Source organism: Oryctolagus cuniculus, chromosome 18 (genome assembly GCF_964237555.1).
Source record: "Oryctolagus cuniculus chromosome 18, mOryCun1.1, whole genome shotgun sequence".
NCBI lineage: Eukaryota > Metazoa > Chordata > Mammalia > Lagomorpha > Leporidae > Oryctolagus > Oryctolagus cuniculus.
This window is the reverse complement of record NC_091449.1, coordinates 60,625,068-60,646,444: the sequence shown is the minus strand read 5'-3', so window position 1 is coordinate 60,646,444 and position 21,377 is coordinate 60,625,068. Positions and strand designations below refer to the sequence as shown.

At 42.4% G+C, this 21,377-nt stretch overlaps 1 protein-coding gene and 1 long non-coding RNA gene across 6 annotated transcripts in view; one reads left to right on the top strand and one right to left on the bottom strand.

The window, feature by feature from the left end:
* Positions 1 to 21,377, bottom strand: part of WWOX (WW domain containing oxidoreductase) — a 1,022,922-nt gene that overhangs the window by 825,429 nt on the left and 176,116 nt on the right. The window lies entirely within an intron of this gene.
* Positions 14,022 to 16,842, top strand: LOC103348529 (uncharacterized). The gene is made up of 3 exons (XR_007920047.2): positions 14,022 to 14,258; positions 16,240 to 16,345; positions 16,648 to 16,842. It is a non-coding gene; the product is annotated as an uncharacterized lncRNA (long non-coding RNA).

The following is a 21,377-nucleotide window of genomic DNA, read 5'->3' as shown; positions in this document are numbered from 1 at the left end:
CCATAAAAATCAATTCAAATATATTTGGAAACAAATTTTCAAATTTCAAAAACTGTGTTCTGGCCGGCGCCGCTGCTCAATAGGCTAATCCTCCACCTAGTGGCGCCAGCACACCAGGTTCTAGTCCTGGTCGGGGCGCCGGATTCTTTCCCGGTTGCCTCTCTTCCAGGCCAGCTCTCTGCTGTGGCCCAGGAAGGCAGTAGAGGATGGCCCAAGTTCTTGGGCCCTGCATCCCATGGGAGACCCGGAGAAGCACCTGGCTCCTGCCATCGGATCAGCGTGGTGCGCCAGCTGCAGTGCGCCAGCCATGGTGGCCTTTGGAGGGTGAACCAACGGCAAAGGAAGACCTTTTTCTCCATCTCTCTCTCTCTCACTGTCCACTCTGCCTGTCAAAAAACAAAACAAAACAAAAAAACCAAAAAACTGTGTTCAGCTATTAGGCCGAAGATGAGAAAATGACAGACATATCTGTAGTCACAGCTTTGGTGGGGCCACTCATTCATTCATTCATCCACCAGCATGCCCTGCTACTCCAGTCCTCAGGGTACCATTGGCTTAGAGGCAGACAGAAACTCAAGGACAGCATTTATGTCAGTGGTGGCAAGCTTTTTTCCATACAAGATTAGACAGTAACTGTTTTCAGCTTTTTTTTTCTTTTTTTTTTAACTTTTATTTAATGAATATAAATTTCCAAAGTACAGATTATGGATTACAATGGCTTCCCCCCCCATAACTTCCCTCCCACCCACAACCCTCCCCTTTCTCACTCCTTCTCCCCTTCCATTAACATCGAGATTCATTTTCATTTCTCTTATATACAGAAGATCAGTTTAGTATATATTAAGTAAAGATTTCGTTTTCAGCTTTGAGGGCCACAATGCCTTGGAGCCAGCTGCTCACCTCCGCCACTGCAGCAGGAAAGCCACCGTGGCAACAGGTAAACAAGTGCGCACAGTCGCATCCCAGTTCAACTTTACTTACTGACATGAAAATGTTACCTTCATAGGTTTTCATGTGTCATGATAGACTATTAGTTTTTTTTTTTTCCAACCATTAAAAAATGTAAAAACCTTCTTCACTGCACAGCCACACAAAAAAGTGTGCTCTGCACACATCCTGATTGAGATCACTATGTCGTAACAAGGCCATCTGATGGTTGACTTAATATCCAGAAAAGGTGGCCCTGGGAATGCAGCTAAGGCCACAGGGCTTCTACATCAACCCAGAAGGCATCGCTGAAAGTCACAAAAGCAGAAATCATTTGGTCAGCTGTTGGCCATCAGACCTCTGCTCCTTACAAAGATGGCATCTCATCCGGTTCCAAGCAGGGGTCTTAGGTGACCTTACCTGCTCCCTGGTGGCCTTGGAAATTTGCTCCAAACTTGATCAAGTGTTAGTTTTTCTTTTTTCTTTTTTTTAAGTATGTAGTCACTGTGTAACTCTGATGAGAAGCCAAGCCAATCCTTTTTGAAAATCTGAAGAAACATTAGCCCACAAATTGAAACGTGGGGATCCAAGTTACAACCAGAAGGCAATTTTCACAGTCAGCTTCTAAGACTATCCAAACAAGGGTTCCCACCGGAAATGGTGAGAAGGCTCTCGTCCCTACATTGTCTTACCTCTACTGCTGAAAGTCCGCCACCAAGCAGCTCAGTTAGAATGACAGAAACGTAACTTAGTTCAGGCAAGTGGCCTTCAGTGGGCAAATGTTCAAGCACATTAAGGTTTTAATATAATTATAATTATAGAACATGTTCAACCAATTAACCACAAATATGCTGTTTATCTGAAAGGCTGCCAACACTGTGAAATGCAGTCAAAATAACATTAGGCTGTGGTCCTTAAGCAAAGAATACACACTGAATCAAAGAGAGATCAGAAGGAAAAGCCAAAATAAATATTTTATCTGATATTTTATGAATATTTCTTCAAATGCCAGATTAAAATATGTCATTTCAACTTCCCATATATTTACTTGATGAAATCAGATTAAGTGAGTTCATGACATTTCTGAAAAACATCATAAACCAGAAAGAGGGAATTGTGCAAATCTTGGCAGTCAAGATCCCGTAACACTAACCTAAATATAACGTAAATAAGAAAGGGCAATCAAAGCATGTCAGATTTTGTAAATTGAGGAACTTCTCATTCCTCTTTGCATATTTTTTAGTTACACCCTATAGGAGTTTAAACAAAATTAAACTTTGCTTTAGTAACTAATAAGTCATCTCAAAAGTTTCCCCTACAAAAGAATTAGAAAAAGAACCTAGTCATACAATTTGTATATATACAATTTATACTGCTGTAAAAGCATATTTTGAAAAGTGCTCCCTAAATAATTAAGCTACTCCTTTTACCATACTTCCTATATTACAGAAGTCATTTTCCCACCAAGAATCAATAAGTCATTCTTCACGTCAGTCATTTTTCTCCATTTAACGGAATGGACTAAAGTCCGACACGGCAAGTTACATTACCTTTGAATTATGTGTGTAATTTAAAATTCAAAGTACTACACTAAGGAGCTTTTTAGACTGACCACTCTACACTCTCTTCATAAATATGTTCCCTCGCAGACCCTTCTGACAGATTTACCGAACAACAGGACTTTCAAACAGTCAAGACCGCGAGCACTACAGGAAAGCTGTTCTCTCTAACAATGCCACAAGAATGATTCTCTTTTCAGAGGCCGCACAAAGCAAACTGTCATACATCATTCACCAGCAAACGACTCCAGGGTTCCAGATTAATGGTAAAGTCATTCTCCAGCATCTTAACTTTAATTACAACTAAACACGTGGGCAGATATTGACGTCTCGGCTCAGAGTGCTCCCGAAGCCAACACTGCCAAGTGAGCTTGCTCTCACCAAGCCCGAGGCTTCTGATAAAATTTCAAATCCAGATGCCCCCAAGAAGTAAACTGAGGACTGTCATCAGTTAGTTAAACCACAAAGGAGGAAAATATTCGGAGAAACACAGAAATGAAGGTCTACGTGTATGCATGTGGAGTTTGAGCACATGCTAGAATTTAATCAAAGTGACTTTTATAAACCTTTCACTGCAGTCATGGGTTGATACATTTCTGATCATTAATCAAACACAACAGCCTCATTCTTAAATCTGTGATGGGCTGGTTTAAAGTCTGTCGGCAGGTCAAACTTGCAAAAACACCTATAAAGTAAACACCTTTTCTCTCCAGAGCCTGTTTTGTTTTACTTTATTCAGGACCTCTTTATAAGAATCAGACCGTCCTAACTAACTAGTGTAAAAGTGAGGCTTTGCAACATGGTGTTTCCAGCTACAGCCGATTAGAGCACACAACTATGCGTTCGGTTTTAGATACAGCTTGGGCCTCTGTTCACGAGGGGACCCGTTTACCTCCATGGGACCTTCGGTTTTTCTCCTGGTGCCTGCCACAGCAGCCCACCAGGTATCCTTCTTCCTTGGGAAATCACCACCTTGGATGCCTTTCTCAAACCACTTCAGAGCAGTTCACTGGAGCAGCTATTGCCCTTTTTCTTCCCACGGCCCTACAGCCTAATTACCTAACCCCCAACACACACACCTCTTTTTTAATTAGCAAATAATTCTAATTATTATACACTTCCCCTGATGTGGGAAAATATCCATTTAATCTAGCCACACTCTGAGACATGCCTTCTTGGGGCCACCAAAGACCAACTCTCCCAGCCGAGGTTTTATTCTGGACAACTTAGCATTCCCATGACAAAGCACTGAAAGTGCCTTCAAAAAAATCCTCAGTTCTCACTTATTCAACCCTACATCAGCATGGCCTGAAGCTGGGGAAGAAACAGACTGGCACAGTGATGCTGCCAGCACCAGGTACAGCATTACCTTCCAGAGCTCCAGGCTCCCAGCACGGCTTCCAGCCAGAGCTGCCTTCCACTCCACTGCAGCCCTGAGCCGACTCGCTCTCCACCAGCTGCCGACGCGCCTTGTGTTAACCGAGAATTTGTGAGAAAAGCAGAACCTTCCTGCTGGGTGTTACTTTTGCATGGCAACACTCAATAATCCCAAATTGTGAGACCCCACTCCCCAAGGATATTTTTTTGGTGGTGGTGGGTTTTTTTCTCCCCTAATCCAAAGACGGTTTTTCCTCCTTTCTTCTTCCTGAACTTGTTTGGATTTTTTTTTCTCCACTTGAGAAATACAGTCACTCACTCCTAAGTGATGAATGTGTGCTAGTGAATGACTGTATCTGAACAATTGTACAAGAATAGATACCGCCTACAAATTATGACCCAGGGTGGACAGCTCAAATAAAAGCAGATTCCATTTAAAGGTACTGGTATTTCAGGAATCTTCTTCTCCAAAAGGATTCCCGCCAGGGAAGTCAATTTTGTTAACATACAGGAGCATGGTGCAAACCTATCAGGCTCTAAGTTCGGAAGGCTCAGAAGAACTCTCCCAGAGAAATCATCGTGGAGAAATACCCATTACTGATGAAACAGGGACAGGCAAAATCTAGTCCTCCTGAGTGGAGTAAACAGGGCACTGTGAATAGGCTTGCCCTTTCCAAACAAACTCCATTAAGACCACAACCACAAACACCACAAACCTCAGGCCATCCCTAGGACGACACCTAACTTGACTTTTATTGCCATAAGGGGCTAGCCCTCACCAGAGTCTCTCAGCTATTCACCCTATCACTCAGTAATGAATTTCACATATGCATGTGATGTTAAAGGGGAAAAAGTAAATTCATGAATGATTCAGGACCCGGACTCCTGTCAACCAAATGTACATTGCTCATGTTTCACCTGCCGTATTAAATAAAAATTAAAAGGTGCTTCCTATTCTCACTTAAAAACCCAGGCTGTAATTCGAAGTGACCATACAAGGTATCTGGAGTATAGTAAGGCATTCAGAAATTATTGCTCAAATTGCAGTTAAAATATTCATGGAAAATGACTATATTAAAGAAAAAAAAAACTGTGAGCTAATTCTTAGGAAGTATCTGATTTAAATAGTATCCCAAACTGCTTCACTATAAAATTCTGTATAAGATGACACAATGGAAATAAAAGAGAGTCCATTCAGACTTAGGAATGACAGGCAGTACTAGTTTCTTTGGATCTACGCATTAAATAGGCCATCACTGAAACACGTCTTTCACATTTTGGTAAATAATTACTAAATGATCTTTTTAAAAATTAGAATAAAGGAACCTAACCTAATGAATTTATTAACAGCAGTCCAAGTATTTTGCTTAAAGAGTTGGCTTTGTAAATCAAAAATCAGGAGATAATACTTTTTGCCTGGTCCCTATCCTCTCCCACTGTGTTTCAACTGAACCAGCCCTTGTCAACCCACTGAAAAACACAGAACACTTAGAGCCTTCAAACTGTTTCATACACAAACCAGAAGACAGAGCAATAATCATATGGCATCTAATAAAGGACAGCATGCACTATTTTTTGCTTGATGGGGACAACAAAATCCATTTTGAAGTAAGTATTTCTCTAGAGCTGTGGGTCAAAGTTATAAAAAAAAGTATTTTTCGTGGATCTGGAAGAAAGAATTTTCTATTTGCTAAGAACCAAAGATTTAAAACTAGATTGATAGTTGGTTAAAGATCATGCTGAAACTGCTTGAGCTAATAGTTCATTTTAACAAATATCAAGATTTAAGGATATTCATCTATTATTTAACCAATCAGAAATGATTAACAGCTAAAAAGAACAGAAAAGAAAGCTAAGTTATACAAAGCATCATTCATCTAAGTGGAAAATATTTGTGTTCTTGTATTTTACTCATGGAGTCCATTACAAGTTCTGGCACCTTCTCAAAAAAATATTTTTTAATGTTAAGGTTATACCTATTGTATCTTGTCATTTTATGTTACCAAATATCTGAGTACCACAGTTTCTGAAGACTCTTCTCCAAGAGAAATGCCATAGAGAATGGCCTCTATTCCCATGACAAGAAGCTGTTAAGATAAAACAGACTTTCCAACTAAGATTCCAAAAAAAAAAAAAAAAAAAAAGACAAACTATAAAATTCATTTAAAAATCTGCAATTTTTTCAAATAAAGGATAAATTAACTATGAAACTAATGTACCTTAGGATAACATAGTAGAGAAACAAACTTTTATGACACTCAAACAGCTTTATTTATGATGGTCTAACTGGTATGGGATATGTATTTAAAAACAACCTGTTCTATGATTAAATTTTTTCAATGTTTTTTGCTGTTTCCCTTTAGCTTTAAAAGTCTGCCCAAATATGCTGCTGATAAATCATACCAGAAATGTATCAATTAAAATCACAGTATGTTTCTTTCCATGGAGGAAGGAGAGAATCAAGTTCTAGAATCCCACAATCACGTTTTACTTAATTACAAACAAAGACATAATGCATCATTTTTCTGTACCCGCCAGAGACGGAAGGACTGCAATTTTTATTGCATGTTAAGTTTTCACTGGATCACAGTATTATTAAGCTTTAAATCAGAGGATTGGTTTCTTTGGCTAAGTCTAACAATAGTAGAAAGTAAAAGGGGGAAAAAACACCTCATCTGGGGCTGTAATGTTTGCTGAAAAAAATCTACTTCAAAACATTAATCAAATTTTTCGCCTACTGGGCAACCATATGGTAGAGCAGCATGTGAATCTCACAAACTTGCTGATCTCCTGTAACTGGGTGCAATTAATTACGCTGGCTGCATCCATCTCTTGGATTTTCGCCTTGTGAAAAAAAGTATTTATTGCAACAGCTTTTACAAAACAAGGGAATGAAAATCACAATTGATTAATGAGCTGAACGGAAATATTTCCGTTAGCAGATTTTTAAAATGAATAAGGATTAATATCATGGTCGGAAATGAACACACGTCGAGCTCGCCTTGTACTTTTTGGACCCCCCAAAAGGTGGAGGAAGGTGGGTAGCAGGCACGATGCTGGGAGCTCTCACATGCATAATTCACTAGCAGGCTTTAGATTGTGTGTAATAAAGCCTTAAACTGGTGAAGTAATAAAGAGGTTGGCTTTGCAAGACACTATCCTGGGAGACAAAAAGCTTGTTCTTTGATTTGAAAACATAGATATTAAATACTCGGTGGGTGAGAAACATTGCAGGCCTGACAAAGAAGGGAAAGGAAGCAGCTTTTAGAAGGTAGCAACCCACGCTGTCCTCAGCTGTTTCAGACCAAAGATGGCGCATACAGCCTGATTATTGCTTTCAGATCTCTCCTTAAAACTAAGCATCAGAGAACAAGTCTGAGTGGTCTCACTCGCCCTAAATGATGGCTAAAATGATACAAACAAGCACAATTCCAACGCCTCGTCCTACCAGCATTTGGCATCTCCCATCTGACATTCCTGAACAGTCAACCCCCTTTTCCATGCTCAATGTATCCTGGCTTTTGGATATGCAAAAGGGTCACAATGCCTCCCTCACTGGGAGAGTGCTGGACCAGGTCAAGAAAGCGAGAAAGGCAAGTGCCCTTTGCCACTCAGACAGCCCTGTGGGGTTTGCCCTTTGCCACTCAGACAGCCCTGTGGGGTTCAGACCACCCCGTCAGCCAGGCTTGAATGATGTCATCTTCACAAGCCCCTTATTTCATAGAGTGGCCACATCTTCTGCAAGAGACAACAGTGAGACTGCTTCCAGAATGTCTTCAGTTAGCACTCATCTGTAGAAAATAAACTGAGTACTGAACATAAGGGGAAGAAACATCTGAATTTGAAAGATCAAATACTGCATCATTTTTACAAGTAACATAGGTAAAAGCTCTCAGAACCAAACTTTGTAACTTAGGTGGATGGTTTCCTTTACTGTGTCTACTGTTTTTAAAGTTTTATACGAATTTTGGCAAAGGGCTTTGTCAACAGTTCATTGTCATTTTATTAATCTCCACATGGTGTGTGTGTAAAATATGCTGACTTCTCTGCTACTCTTCTCCAGGGTCTGTTTTGTGGAGATATCCTGAAAAAGTAAATACTTTGGCAATTGCTCGAAGACTCAGTGTCCAGAAAAAGACTAACTACATTTTCTACACCAAACAGTCAGGGATACCTTAAATGACAATATTTAATCTCAAACTACTCATTCCCTACATGATGATGTGAATATATAAAATCAGAAATTGATTTACTGGGGGGCCAGCGCTGTAGTGCACTAGGTTAATCCTCCGCCTGTGGTGCCGGCATCCCATAGGGGCGCCGGTTCTAGTCTCAGTTGCTCCTCTTCCAATCTAGCTCTCTGCTGTGGCCTGGGAAAGCAGTGGAGGATGGCCCAAGTGCTTGGGCCCCTGCACCCGCATGGGAGACCGGGAGGAGGCACCTGGCTCTTGGCTTCGGATCGGCACAGCTCCAGCCAGCTGTTGCGGCCACTTGGGGAGTGAACAACAGAGGGAAGACCTTTCTCTCTGTCTGTCTCTCACTCTGCCTGTATCACTGCCTGTCAAATAAATAAATAAAATCTTAAAAAAAAATAAATTGATTTATTGGACCAAAATTAAATTCTAAGTAGCAGGAATGTCTAGATGGGCAAGAGACTGAGAAGGCCAACACTTAAAAGTGCTAAAAGGATAACTTTCAAAGTCTTAATAAAATCAATCCAGTTGCAAAGCAGAACCACTTGGCAGTGAAAGAAGTCAGAATTTTGAAGAAACCACCTTCCAGTGAAAAGCAGGAGATTAACAAGGAAAATGTATGGCTGCTAGAGGAAAAAACAAGCCTAACGCAAGGTAGGTAGTTCAGCTGAAAGCAGTGGTCCTAGGTTGTGCAACAGCCCCATCACCTCCTCTCTGATGATCCCTAAACTCCTCCTACCTACAATGGTTGCTGGCTTAAAAGTTTAAAGAGCTAACAAAATGTTTTAATGAGATACAAATCTCAGAGATCATTAATCAATATGTTCAATGTTATTTGTGATAATTCATCATGACATGATATTAATGGGTTACTGTATCCTTCAGAGGTGAGATTAATGCAAATGAGCCGCCACAATTAACTTTACTGCTCCCAACTCACAGGAATGGACAGATGATTATAAATGACAACTATATGTCAATTACAATATCCAATAAAGTGAAGCTTAGAGAACAATCCATCTCCTTTTATTGCTCTTCCTTGATGTTGCTGGATTTAGCTCAACCCTCCGTTGTCACTATGTAACCATCATTTGGGGGAGGGGCAGGGATTTTCTTCTTTTTCTTTTTTTCTAAATTTTCTGTCTTAAAAACTGCTTCTGAAATCTTCATGTAAATATATTTTCTAAAGGAGGAGAGCCATGGGAATCCAGGGAAAAAAATGACACATTCGTGCCATATGAAGTAAAGAAAACTGTACCCATTTTCAAATTGTAGCAGGGAGGCCAGCAAGGAAAACACTCTCAAAGCTGTGTGTAATATGTTTATTCAATTCAAAAACGAGGACACAGCACTAAAAAGCCTTGGATGTCACCAAGTAAAAGTTATCTGAGAATCAGTGTAAGCAAGTTGGAGAGCGGGACATAGACAATGGGCCAAGGGCTAGAGGAAAGGTTTGACATCAACTTGTACATGTGCACTTGTGCTGCCGGTTAATACTCAGGTGAGGCCCTGACTGCACTGTTCCTCCCTGCACGGATGGAGTGTGTGCTTTTTGACAGAAGTCTCTCAGGTCGAGACAGCTGTTCAGTGGCTTGGACTCCACCCCAGATCCCTTCACTGAGCAGGTGTTCCCGGTGACCCAATGGTTATGAGCATGACTGGAAATTCACAGCTACCCTTCTCTTCCCCACCAGGAAAGCTACACTCCTATCTCCCACCCAGCCCAGAAGATGTTGGCTAATCACAGATTGCTGTCAGCCAAGCCCTTGTCTCAAGCAGGACCAAGTTCTGTAACACAATTCAGATTCCATAGCTCCCCCTGGAACCAGGCTGAAGCCAGTCTTCAGGGGAGGTCAAATCCTTGCCAGATATTTTCCCTGCTCTCCTCACTCCCCTTATAAAAATCACTCTACACTGACTCATTAGAACTGGAACCCTGCCTTGAGCTCCAATTCCAGGGAACAGAACCCAAGCCAGATGCCAATGAGATGGAAATGGGAACACTTTTCTTGCAGGGCAATCCACAAGGACACCTGCTATTGCCAGTCATGGACACAGGACCATTCAAAACCCTCATCTTTAAAGCTCCCTGCAGAAATGATTCCTTTGTTATTGTTTCAACTTTTCTTATTAAGGATTTATTTATTTATTTTAAAGGCAGAGTTACAGAGAGGGAGAGAAAAAGAGAGAAATATTCCATCCACTGGTTCACTCCCCAAAAGGCTGCAATGGCTACAGCTGGGCCAATCCAAAGCCAGGAGCTAGGAGCTTCTCCCAGGTCTCCAAAGTGGGTGCAGGGGCCCAAGCACCTGAACCATCTTTTACTGCTTTCCTGGGCCATAGCAAAGAGCTGGATCAGAAGCAGAGCAGCACCCATATATCTTATATGGCACCCATATAAGATGCCAGCGCTGCAGGTTGCAGCTTTACCCACTATGCCACAGTGCTGGCCCCTTCAACAACTTCTAAAAAAACTGTTACAAGGTAAACCCATAAAAGAAGATTATGTTAACTATAGATCACCAAAACAGACTGTGTTTTTCCATTAAGGAATTGGGCCTCCCTGACTCTGTGTAAACACAGGGCATTTAACTCCTACCTACAACAGCACCCCAGCCTGAGACAAGGGTAGGTGTTTCCCCAAACTAGCCCAGGCCTGGCTCTTCCTACGTGTCTTGGGCCAGGAGGAGAGGTGCAAATTGCTTCTTGGTGCTGGAGTTCTAAGATGGGAAAGTGCTACTCTGTTGGGAGCCACCTTGATCCTCTCTCTGGGAGAATATTCTCTTTGAAGAACATAACACATCAAAGATAAGAAAAACCAAGGGATTAGACAAAGACAGGGCCTTGATGACATATTTAAGCTCTGGAGAAGCTAGACTCTAAATAGGGGGCTGACAAACTATGAATGTAACCCCTGAGCCAGATCTGGCTCCTGCCATCTGTTCTCCTGCTGCCAGAGGGCTAAAAATGCTTTATATTTTTAAATACTTAGGGGGAAAATGGGTAATACATTGTGACACATGAAAATTTATATGCAATTCAAATTCCAGCATCCATAAGCAAAGTTGCACTGCCACAGAGCTGTGCCCAGTGGTCTACACATTGTCCAGGCTGCTTTCACCACATGCTGCTTCCTGAGTAGCTGTGAGGGAGACTGCATGGCCCACAGAGTCAAAAATACTTATTGTCTGTCTATTCTCCAGCACAGAACTTTGACTTCTGTGAGCCAAAAATGACCCTTTCAGCTTAGGCTGTTTAGAACTGGGGAATTTGCATTTATCCTTCCCACCTATATCTACACTCATGCTTTCTGTTGAACTCAACTAGAAACTACTCAATCAGGTCAACTGATTGGCCATTTCTCTGAGCTGACCCTTAGACACAACTGCATTCTTTGATAAATTTAACAAGTATTGATTTATTAACCAGAAAGCACATGTAACATCTATCATTCCAACTATCATACCAAATATTGGCATATAATACCAATGATTCCAACTGTATGAAACTCTAGGTTAGTCACTGAAAAAGAAAGCGGATTAAAGGTAGTCCCAGAAACTTTTAAAAACGACTGTACCTGAAGAACATTCTTCATTGGTAGGGAAATCTCACCATTGCCAAATCAGTCTCCTAGTTAGATACAGCCTGCCATGATTAGCATAACAACCGGGACATTCTAGTCTCTCACAAAACCAGGGTGCCTGCTGAAAACAAAGTGTGACTCTGGTGGCTGTTAGAGAGAATCAGAGAGGGGAAACAGATCCACTTGCTTCATTCTTGGTTTCCAATTTTCCATTAGGAGATGGTTCCAAGTATCAATTTCTCATCCCTGCCCCTCTGCATTCACCTGTGTCCCAGAACAGAAGCAGCAAACAAACACATCCAAGCTGCTTCCCCGACATATCAGCTGGGCTGGTCAGGATGATTAGGAAAAAAAAAAAACCACCAAGTTATTTTCTTTTCTGACAACTCGAGGGTACCTAGCTTTTATTTGAACAATACGAAGACAACTGTTGTTCCTGACTACAGCCAATCGACTGTACGATGATACGATGCACGGCTCTGTGACATTTGCCATGCATCCTCCTGACACGAGGCATAAATGGCCAGGACGGCCCTGGGTCAATCAGCGCCAGCAGCCCAGGCATTTTCTTCAGGAAGTAAAGCCTCCCATTTAACATGTAACTCTCTTTTTTAGAAAAATCGGACACAAATGAATCTCACAAACTGAAGAAATTGAAATTGATTTCTTAGGGTAATAATTAACCTCAGAAAGTTAACTATGAAAGGTTGCTTTTAATTATTTTTTGTACTATACTTTGGGAATATTTCTTTTTTCCATGAAGGACAGAGACAAAAGTAGACACATTTTAGGATCTTATGAAACATTATTGGATTTATGTATTACAGGAAGATGAAACTCAACTCACAAAATGCTCAATACAAGAAGAAGGGATCACTTTTATGTTTTTGAGATTCTTAATTTAGTCCTTTTTAAAACAACACATTCCTTCTGTTCTTTATTTCCTCACACATAACTGCCTTAAAGCTTTTAATATATTGTGACTTTTCTAGTCCCCCATGGTTCTCCTACATATTCAAAGAAGGAATTTTTCATCTCAACATCAGCTTACAGTAAACTCTGGTAACATCCTTATTCTTTCTTGAGAGTGGAAAGGGGTTTTGTCACCAAGAACTTGTTCCTAAGTCAAGGAATGAAAACATAGGGAACTAGCATCCCTCAGATAATACTATAGAAATGCATTAGTGATTAGCAAACAGTTTAAGATAGATAAATGGATGTATACATTAGATTTTCTACAACACCTTATTTTTTCCTTTAGTTACCGAAAAAGTCCTACACCCTAACCACAAATTAAGCACTATGCGAGGTGTAAGAAAAATCAGAGATGCTGTTCCAAATACCATGTGTCTGTTGCATCACCACAGAATTCAAAACATCAGAAAGCCCTGAAATGCCCCCAAAGAAAATATAATAGATAAGATTATTCAAGGTGTTTTACTTTTCCCTTTCTTTGGTGGCTGACAAATTTTATTCTGCAACAATTTGGTGGAGGGTCATATTTTGTTTTAAGAGAGCAACAAAAAACAATTGTACAAATCAAGTTATGAGAACATGGAACTTGTTTCTTGAAGCCCTCCAAATCTAAGTTTTCGCTAATTAATTAACAAATTCAAGCTGGTTAAATAAAAACCTTCTTCCAACACCTCCTATTTAATTGCAGTTTGGCACCAACAAATATATATCAAAATTATAGTATTTCCCCTGACAGGAAGCTCCTTCCTTGCACACACTATTATGACTCTCTGCAGAGTAAGCCAGAATTGCTGACAACCTTGAACACTGCTACAACAATATTACTATACTTGGCAGAGAAGTACCCTTGCGGCAAGAGAAAAGCTGTAATTTTGACTGTCACTTCACATTACACTAGATATTATTTCACTGTGTACACATGCACACACTCACAAACTCTTAATAGACTACAGTTTTTGCCCTGCCTGCCTTTCCAATATAAATGGCAATATAATACCAGGGAACCGCCAATGGGATCCCGGTGAGAAACAAATGTTTCGCATTATGGAAACATCGTCACAGGATGCCTTTTAAGGGATATTTCATTCCTTTGTCCCCCTCTCTGCCCAACCCACCCTCTACCCCCGGCAAACACACACTATTAACACTCCAGCATCAACTTCATAAACTAATTGCTTTTTTGATCCAAAAAGAACCTCACTTTTTTAAACCCCCATGGACAGCAAAGTTATCACAGACAAACTCTGTGCTTCAAGATGTCCGTGATGTGTTGTAAAGGTAGTGCCCCATGACGTTTAAATAATCTGGACATTCTTCAAGTCTGATGTGTGACACGCAGAATTTGAAGATTTCCAAACGCATCCCTTCCATGCATTTATTTATTTTATTTTTTTTCTGACAGACAAGATCGCTGAACTGCAGAGACCACTAGCCATGTTGCAGCCAAGTTAAAACAGGCAGACCGCAAAGCAGCAGCACGAACACGGAAAGACTGACACACGGTGCCTGACAGAGAGCAGCGCCTGTCTTTGCAGAGAACTGCGCGCGACATATGCTCCTTCTTCCTAAACTCGAAATGCAGCAGATTGGGCCAGGTTCCCTACTGGGCCCTCCCCAACTCGCCCAGCTTTGATTTACAAGATGGTATGTTAATATGCCTTCTACTTGTCCCAGGCTAGGAACTCTGTGATGTCAGGAGGAGTGCCACATTGAGAACTCTCTGGAATCCACTGCACAGATTGGAAGGGTGAATACAAAGGGAAAAAATGTGACTTGCCCCAGGGAGAGGAGGCTGGGAATGGGAGTGTCCAGGACAGAAGGCCCCTAGTACTGTGCTCCGTAAAGGGCCCATCCCTCACAGAAACCAGCAGCACAGCCCCAGAATGCTAAGAACAAGGCAGTCACAACTAAACCAGAGCTGCTTCCCCTACTTCATCGGAGCCATCCTCCTCCTTGGTTGTCTTCCTCCTCCTTTTTCAAATTACTCCTTAGTTAAGATTCAAACTTGTCTTACTCAATCAAGGCAAAAAGCAACATCAGACCTTTTGCCCTCTGTGAAGAGGAAGTATCTGAAACCTCGCTATGTCTGCTGACCACACCAAATTTAACAAGGTTCGCAAATGAACGAAGAGTAACTTTCCCACAGTGACACATTAATAATAAGTTCCTTATCCCATCTATCCCAAGCCATGAATATGTAATGTTATAAAATGAGTCCTTTTCACACAACGGAACCTCAAATGTGAATAAATAAAAACTATCCATCACAAGCCTGTGAAAAATTAATGAGGGTTCAGAGGAGTGAGGAAAAATGGGGACCGAGGAGAGACAAGCAGGTTCAGAAAAGCCCCCCTAACTCTCAGATGCTGAATACCCTTGGCTGCTGGCTCACGCGGGGAGGGTATGAAACACTGCTTTCTATCCTTGAAGTGCTAAACTCCACTCACAACCCAAAAGCAGCAGCAATTCAAGGAACCCACACAGAGACTGGAGCCACATGGTCTCTATATCCAGTATTCTAAACACCATCCCAACTTCAGCAGCAGACCTGGGGTTTGGTTATTTAATTATTTATAACTCATAACCAACCTACTTCCACAGAGATGTGAGGTTGCTCACAGCAGTACTGAGAAAACTGAGAGGAGAAGGGCTCCTGGGGAGCTGAAACCTTGGGGGACCAAAAAAGCCAGCTTTGTCCATCTTTCCTGGGCATTGCTGGGAATCAGGGCAGGGGAGGTTGCGAGTCAGTTCCAGGCATCACTTCTGTTTGAAGTCATAATCTGATGAATACCACTTGCTGGGTGCCGACCAACTGCCCAGCAAGCACCACACGACTGCTATGTCTGAATAATCTCTAACAGTCACTATTTTTCTACATGACCAAAGGGGGAAAGGGGGAAACTGAGGCTAGGAGGCCCTAAATTACCTTATCCCAGCCAAAGAGCTGGCAGGAAGCAGAGTCAAAGAAGAGAGGTTTAAGAGCTCCAAAAACCAAGTCTTTTCTACCCATGACCAATGGTTACTACACGTGGGCTGAGAAATAGGAATACTGCTTTGCCATCTGCCTCTTACCATCAAAAACTAGAGAATGTTAACACTGTGAATCGATCTTAGAAACTCCTAAATCCGGAAGGCATAACGTTAGAAAACAATAAGAAGCAGAATGATGCACAGGGACTTGGGGGTCTTGGCAAAGGCAGAGCAGATAAGGGGCAGAGCTGGACCAAGAACCCCGGCTTCCCTCCCACTCTGCTTCGGCCATGAGCTGACCCTTCCTGGTAGGAAGGAGCCCAAGCCTCACTTCCAGATCAGACTAAATGTGGTAAAGACAAAGCCATTCACCCACAATGGTTTGTCTTTTAGTGGATGTTTCTGGGGCTGAAAGTGCTATCCTCAAGGACGGTACAAAAAAGAAATTCTAAAACAGGTCCATGAGGACAATCCCCGTGATCCAGCCAAGCTACTCCACAAAAGCTAAACAGTGTGTGTGATTAATACACATGCCTACTTGGTGTGTCCCGCTGTTTTTAATTCTATGCATTCGCCAGTGGCAACCCCCGCCCCCCATCCCACCCATGGGGCTGCCTGACCTCTCTCCACCATTCTAAGTCACTCCTTCTTTCAGATGCTGATTAGCCTGTGACCTCTCAGCTTGGCCAAAGAGGACATCAGTGCACAACTCCAGGGAAGCCCAGAGCTGAAGGTCCAGAATAGCCAGGTCAATGAGGAAAGTGAGTCAGGTGTAAAGTAACTGACTAGGGGTAGGGGGGAAGGTGTGTGAGTCAGGCAGGGGGCTGTCGCTGTACAGGCTGAGTCCAGCGCTGCTTCTGGGAAACAGGGGAACAATGCTGCCAAATCTTCTAGTTTCGGTAAAGAAACTTGTGTTTGTATAAAGAAGCTAGGCTTTCTATGTGACCTTTTTCCATGGGGGGTGGGGATGGGGAGAGGGGAGACTGTGAGCCGAATAAATCATGACTGCAGGCTGAATTCAACTCATGTTTAGATCATAAAATCACTTCTTGTTATGTTTCAGGCTCCTTAAGACTAAGAGTCAGTGCTGGTGAATGCTGCATGGCTCACACACCGGGAAGCACTTGGTAAATGGAGGGTCCTCAATACCTGCTGGACTGAACCAACTCACTTCAATGACGTGGGACCAATGAACCCGAATCACAGGAAATTAATAAAACCAAAAACAAGCCAATGGGGGGAAGGCCTTCTTACTACTGTCGAGAATTTTATTTTGAATTCCTGCAAATAGTGGGAATACTTGGGGTCAGGTATTTCCATGAGGTACTGGAAAGCAATCTACCAGGTGTTAAGGGAGGAGGAATTTTTTATTTCTTTGTCTTTCCAAAAAGGAATGCCAGTGCAGTACCAGGGCCTTGGCCCAAGTAAAGAAAGCAGTAATCAGCACATCTGGGAAGACCATGAAGCCCAAAGCCAAAACTGAGGAGTGAGCTCAACAATAAGTCAACCCCTTGACTCTGAGGCTTATGGATTCAAGACCAATATTCTAATCAGCAGCAAGGAACACTGGCTGTGTCCACCTGAACAGAGGGAGAGACACTCCTGCCCGAAGCATGCAGGGTAAATTGAGGCAGAACATGAACCACTCAAGGGAGATATTCATTAGGCATTGTTCTAGGCTACCTAAGCTCTTGCTCCACGTTCCTGCATGAGGTATATGCATGAGAAGAGCAGAACCCAGTAAGAATTCTGACCTCAAGGAATTTATCAACCAATAGGAGAATGAGTTGATTTTTTTTTATGTTGTTAAAGTAATAAATCCATCAGCCAGAAAATGTGTCTGTAGAGGTGGAAGGGGTGATGATGACTGAGCTGATGGAAACTTGAAACCCAATGGGTTTGAAAGCATGAAGATTAGAAAGTAAGGGGGAGAGGGGAAGAGGAAAGGTGTGGAAATGGCGAGTGCAGGAGAGAAATGGAAGCATGCAGTGATTAAGCAGACCCAGATGTGATCCCAGTGCAGCCAAAATACAGAGGACAATGGAAGTGTTGGTTGGGGTTTCTGCGCTGCATTTGTTTGTCACCTGAAAACAGCTAAGCAATTTCCAAGGCCAACAGCTGGGTTCCCAGGCCAAATTATCTAGTGTAACTGTGCCTGGCCCAACTGCTTCCTGTCCATCCCTCCTGAGTGCCAGACCTAAATCCACAGGTCAGTGGACTATTTCCACTTAGATGTCCCATAGGCATCTTCAACACAGCTTAAAAAAAGCAACTTCGTATCTTCCTGCCACATCCACTGCTCTTCTCACATGCTGTCTGCAGGGACACCTCTACCATGCAGTTGGCAGCCCAGGCCAGGAAACCCACACCTTACACTTGAGCCTCCCCTGTCCACTGAGCTTACTTGTCATCTCCAACTGGGAGCCAAACCGTCTTGATTTCACCTCGTTAGGGTCTCCCACGACTCTCTCTCTCTCTCTCTCTGTATCACTGTAACCACAATTGTTCAAGGGTTCATCATTTCTTGCCTGGGTGGCTAGAATGGTTTCCCAGCAGGTCTCCCTGTTCTTGCTTCTCACAGAACAGTCTCCTAAAGGGCAAATCTGATCATTTCACAACTCTGCTCTAAATGCCTTCTATGGCTCCCTCTGGCTTGGATTTAATAAATGTTCATCATGTGAACTTGCTCTCTGAATGCATGCTGTTTTCTGCCAGCTCAGTGGAGGTCAGGCTCTGGTGGAAGCATCCTTTTGAGCCGGAGAGTTACACAAACAACAAAGTGGCTGATTCTGAATTCCACACCAATCCCAATACCAACGACCAGAGGGTCGTTGCACCTAATGGGTTGGGAAAGTACACTAAGGCCAGTGCAAGGCAGAGCCAGAGGCTGGGAAGGATGCACCTGACTGTCAGGCATGGAGGCATCATCACAGCTCCTCTGAGCATGAGTGCAATCGAAGCTCCACATCGACAAGGCAGTGGGCACCACGAGTATGACGGACTTCAGAAGGGACACTGAGAGGTGGAGAGACAGTTAAAATATTCTGACTCTGACAAATGTAAGATTCAACACCCAGAATTAGGAGAGTAGACACCAAGGAGGAAGGAAGGAAAGAGATTACTGAAAAAACCATTGCTCTAATCCATGGCCACTTACAGTGATATTCTTCTATCTGGACATAAGACCCTAATGACAAACTCACCTGCGTGTTCAACACATGTGCTATTGAGGACATTGTCTTGTGAAGCTAGAAGGCAAAACTTAATGATGCTACCCTATTCCTCACTGCTAAGTCCTTTCTGCTTTTAAACAATGGCACCTAGTGCAGTGAAGACAGTGTTATCTTCCCTTTATTATTATCCTTATTACTGTCATTATCATTATTATTACGCTGCCCTTAGGAATAACTGTGATATTATAGTCAGTTCCCATCCAAGGTGTTTGGGTGCTTGAGATAAGCACCACGTAATCCTCACAAAGTCTAGACTTGTCCTATGGGCAATGAGGTAGATGCTATTATTACCTACTGCAGCAAATTAAAGGTGTAAAGTCTTAGACATTGCTACCATCAGAAAGTGAGGTGCATGTCCTCTCCCTTGAACCTGAGCAGGTTTTGCAATTGCTCTGACCACAGAAGTGATGTTGTGCCAGCTTCCAAGCCAGGCCTTCAGACCCAGACAGGTGGGCAGGCATCTAGCCCAGCAACTAAGACACCAGTTCAGATGCCTACTCTCACATCAGTGCCTCAGTTCAATTCCTGGCTCCAGTCTACCAATGTTGACTTTGGGAGGTGATAGAGATGGCTGAAGTAGTCAGGTCTCTGTGCCCAAGTGGGAGACCTGGATTGAGTTTCCAGCTTCAGCTTCAGTCCTAATTAGTCTTGGCTGTTCCAGGTATTTCAGGAGTGAACCCACAGATGGAAACTCTGTGCCTGCCTCTCTAATTAAAGACAGAAAGCAATGGGCAGCTTCTCCATCTCGTCTTTCTGAACAACTCCTCTGGAACTGTGAGCCACCCTGTAAGAAATCTGACCACACTCAGTCTGCCACCTTAGCACGAACACAGGTTCCAGTCAAGCTCAGAGCCAAGTCACCACTGTGAAGATACCACACACGTGGGTGGCCATTCTGTACCTCACCCACCAGCAGTCTCATGGAGATCCAGGTCAACACCTCAAGGACAAGCCATGCCTGAACTGCTACCTCATGAAACTCTTAAGACAAAACAAAATGACTGCTATTTCCAGCTTCTAAGTTATAGGGTAATTTACAATCATTATACAGCAATAGATAAATTGGAACACTCTCATTTTACTGACGAGGTAACTGTGACTCTGGGGGATTGGCTACCTTATGTGTAGTTTCCTGGCTCCTAAGCTCTGCCCCCTGGTTGGAACTCAATCTGCCTGACCCATGGCTAAACACAAATGCACCCTGAGTAATCCCAGAAAATATAAAGCCAAATAGGGGGCAAACTAACAAAATTCCCCATGCTCTTTGGATTGTGGGAGTATAGCCATAATATTTTACATCAGCTCACATAATGCACCTGGTTAGGTATGATTAAAGTTGAATGCTGCTAAACCTACTTCTCCACTTGTTCCCTTCCTTCCTCTCCAGAGTCTCAAAATCTATGAAATCCATGTTCACCACCAGAGAGACTAACTTCCATTACAACCAAGAAGTGAAGATAAATCCAAGAATCAGAGATAACCTCTCACTGCGAAGGCTCTTCCTCATTAGAGTGAGTAAAACATGACCTTCTGCCATCCTATAAGGACAGCCACAAAAGAGATGCTTACTTGAATCATCACACTGGTTCCCTACCCAGCTCCAGATTTTGGAGAATTCAGAGCTGTAAAATCCTTATGATTGTTTCTCAGGATCCTGAGACTCCCAGTAACACTCAAACCCTGAAAGGACTCGGGAAGGTAATAGACACAGACTGGCTTTACACCAGTATGAAACTGCAGCATGTCGTCAAGTTTCCATGAACAAGATGCTAAAAGCAAGAATGAGTTTACATGCGTTTGTGATTTCCTTTGACAAACTACATGCACTCATTCCTTCTACCTAAGCAAATTTCCTAGAACAAAAACAGATTTGAAGTCAGGTGAATGAGTAAGCCATCTGTGGATGGGATGACGGATGAAACAATCATTTGTAACTGTGTAAGAAACATGACTCAAGAGGACACAGAATTAAATTCACTGACCTATTCTTGGTCATCCCAAAACACAGTTTAAAGTAAGTAGCTTTATATTGATGTAATCCTAGAGCTCTATAAAATCTAAACATCTTAACTTGATGCCAGAATTACCCCCAAATTAAACAAAATACTCTCAACTATTAAATATTTATAAATTGTGAGTCGATAAAGCCTTGCAATGCAACTGTTTTACCTGAACAAGAACAAAGAATTCTAAAGTGAATCTGCTTAAGTTCCCAAGGCAAAGACATTTTACCCCATTTCCTTTCCTGCTTTTTCATGATGGATCAAGGAGCAGAGAACACTTTAAGATTCTCCCTTGGCTGGCTGTTATGCCCCATTTCAGCAGATACATCATCCTTAGAAGAGCCAAAGTACCTATGGACCAGACAAACGCTCCCTCAGTACAGTGGACCATCAACTTAAAGGAAATGATTTATAACCAACATGGAGTATTAATTTAAGAAAGCTGTTAAAAAAAAAGAGAGAGAGAGAGAGAGACCATGAGTGACTTTGAAAATAATGGCTGCATTTGACACAGAACAAGATGGAAAAAGCATTTCAGCTCTGGAGCGAGACAGACC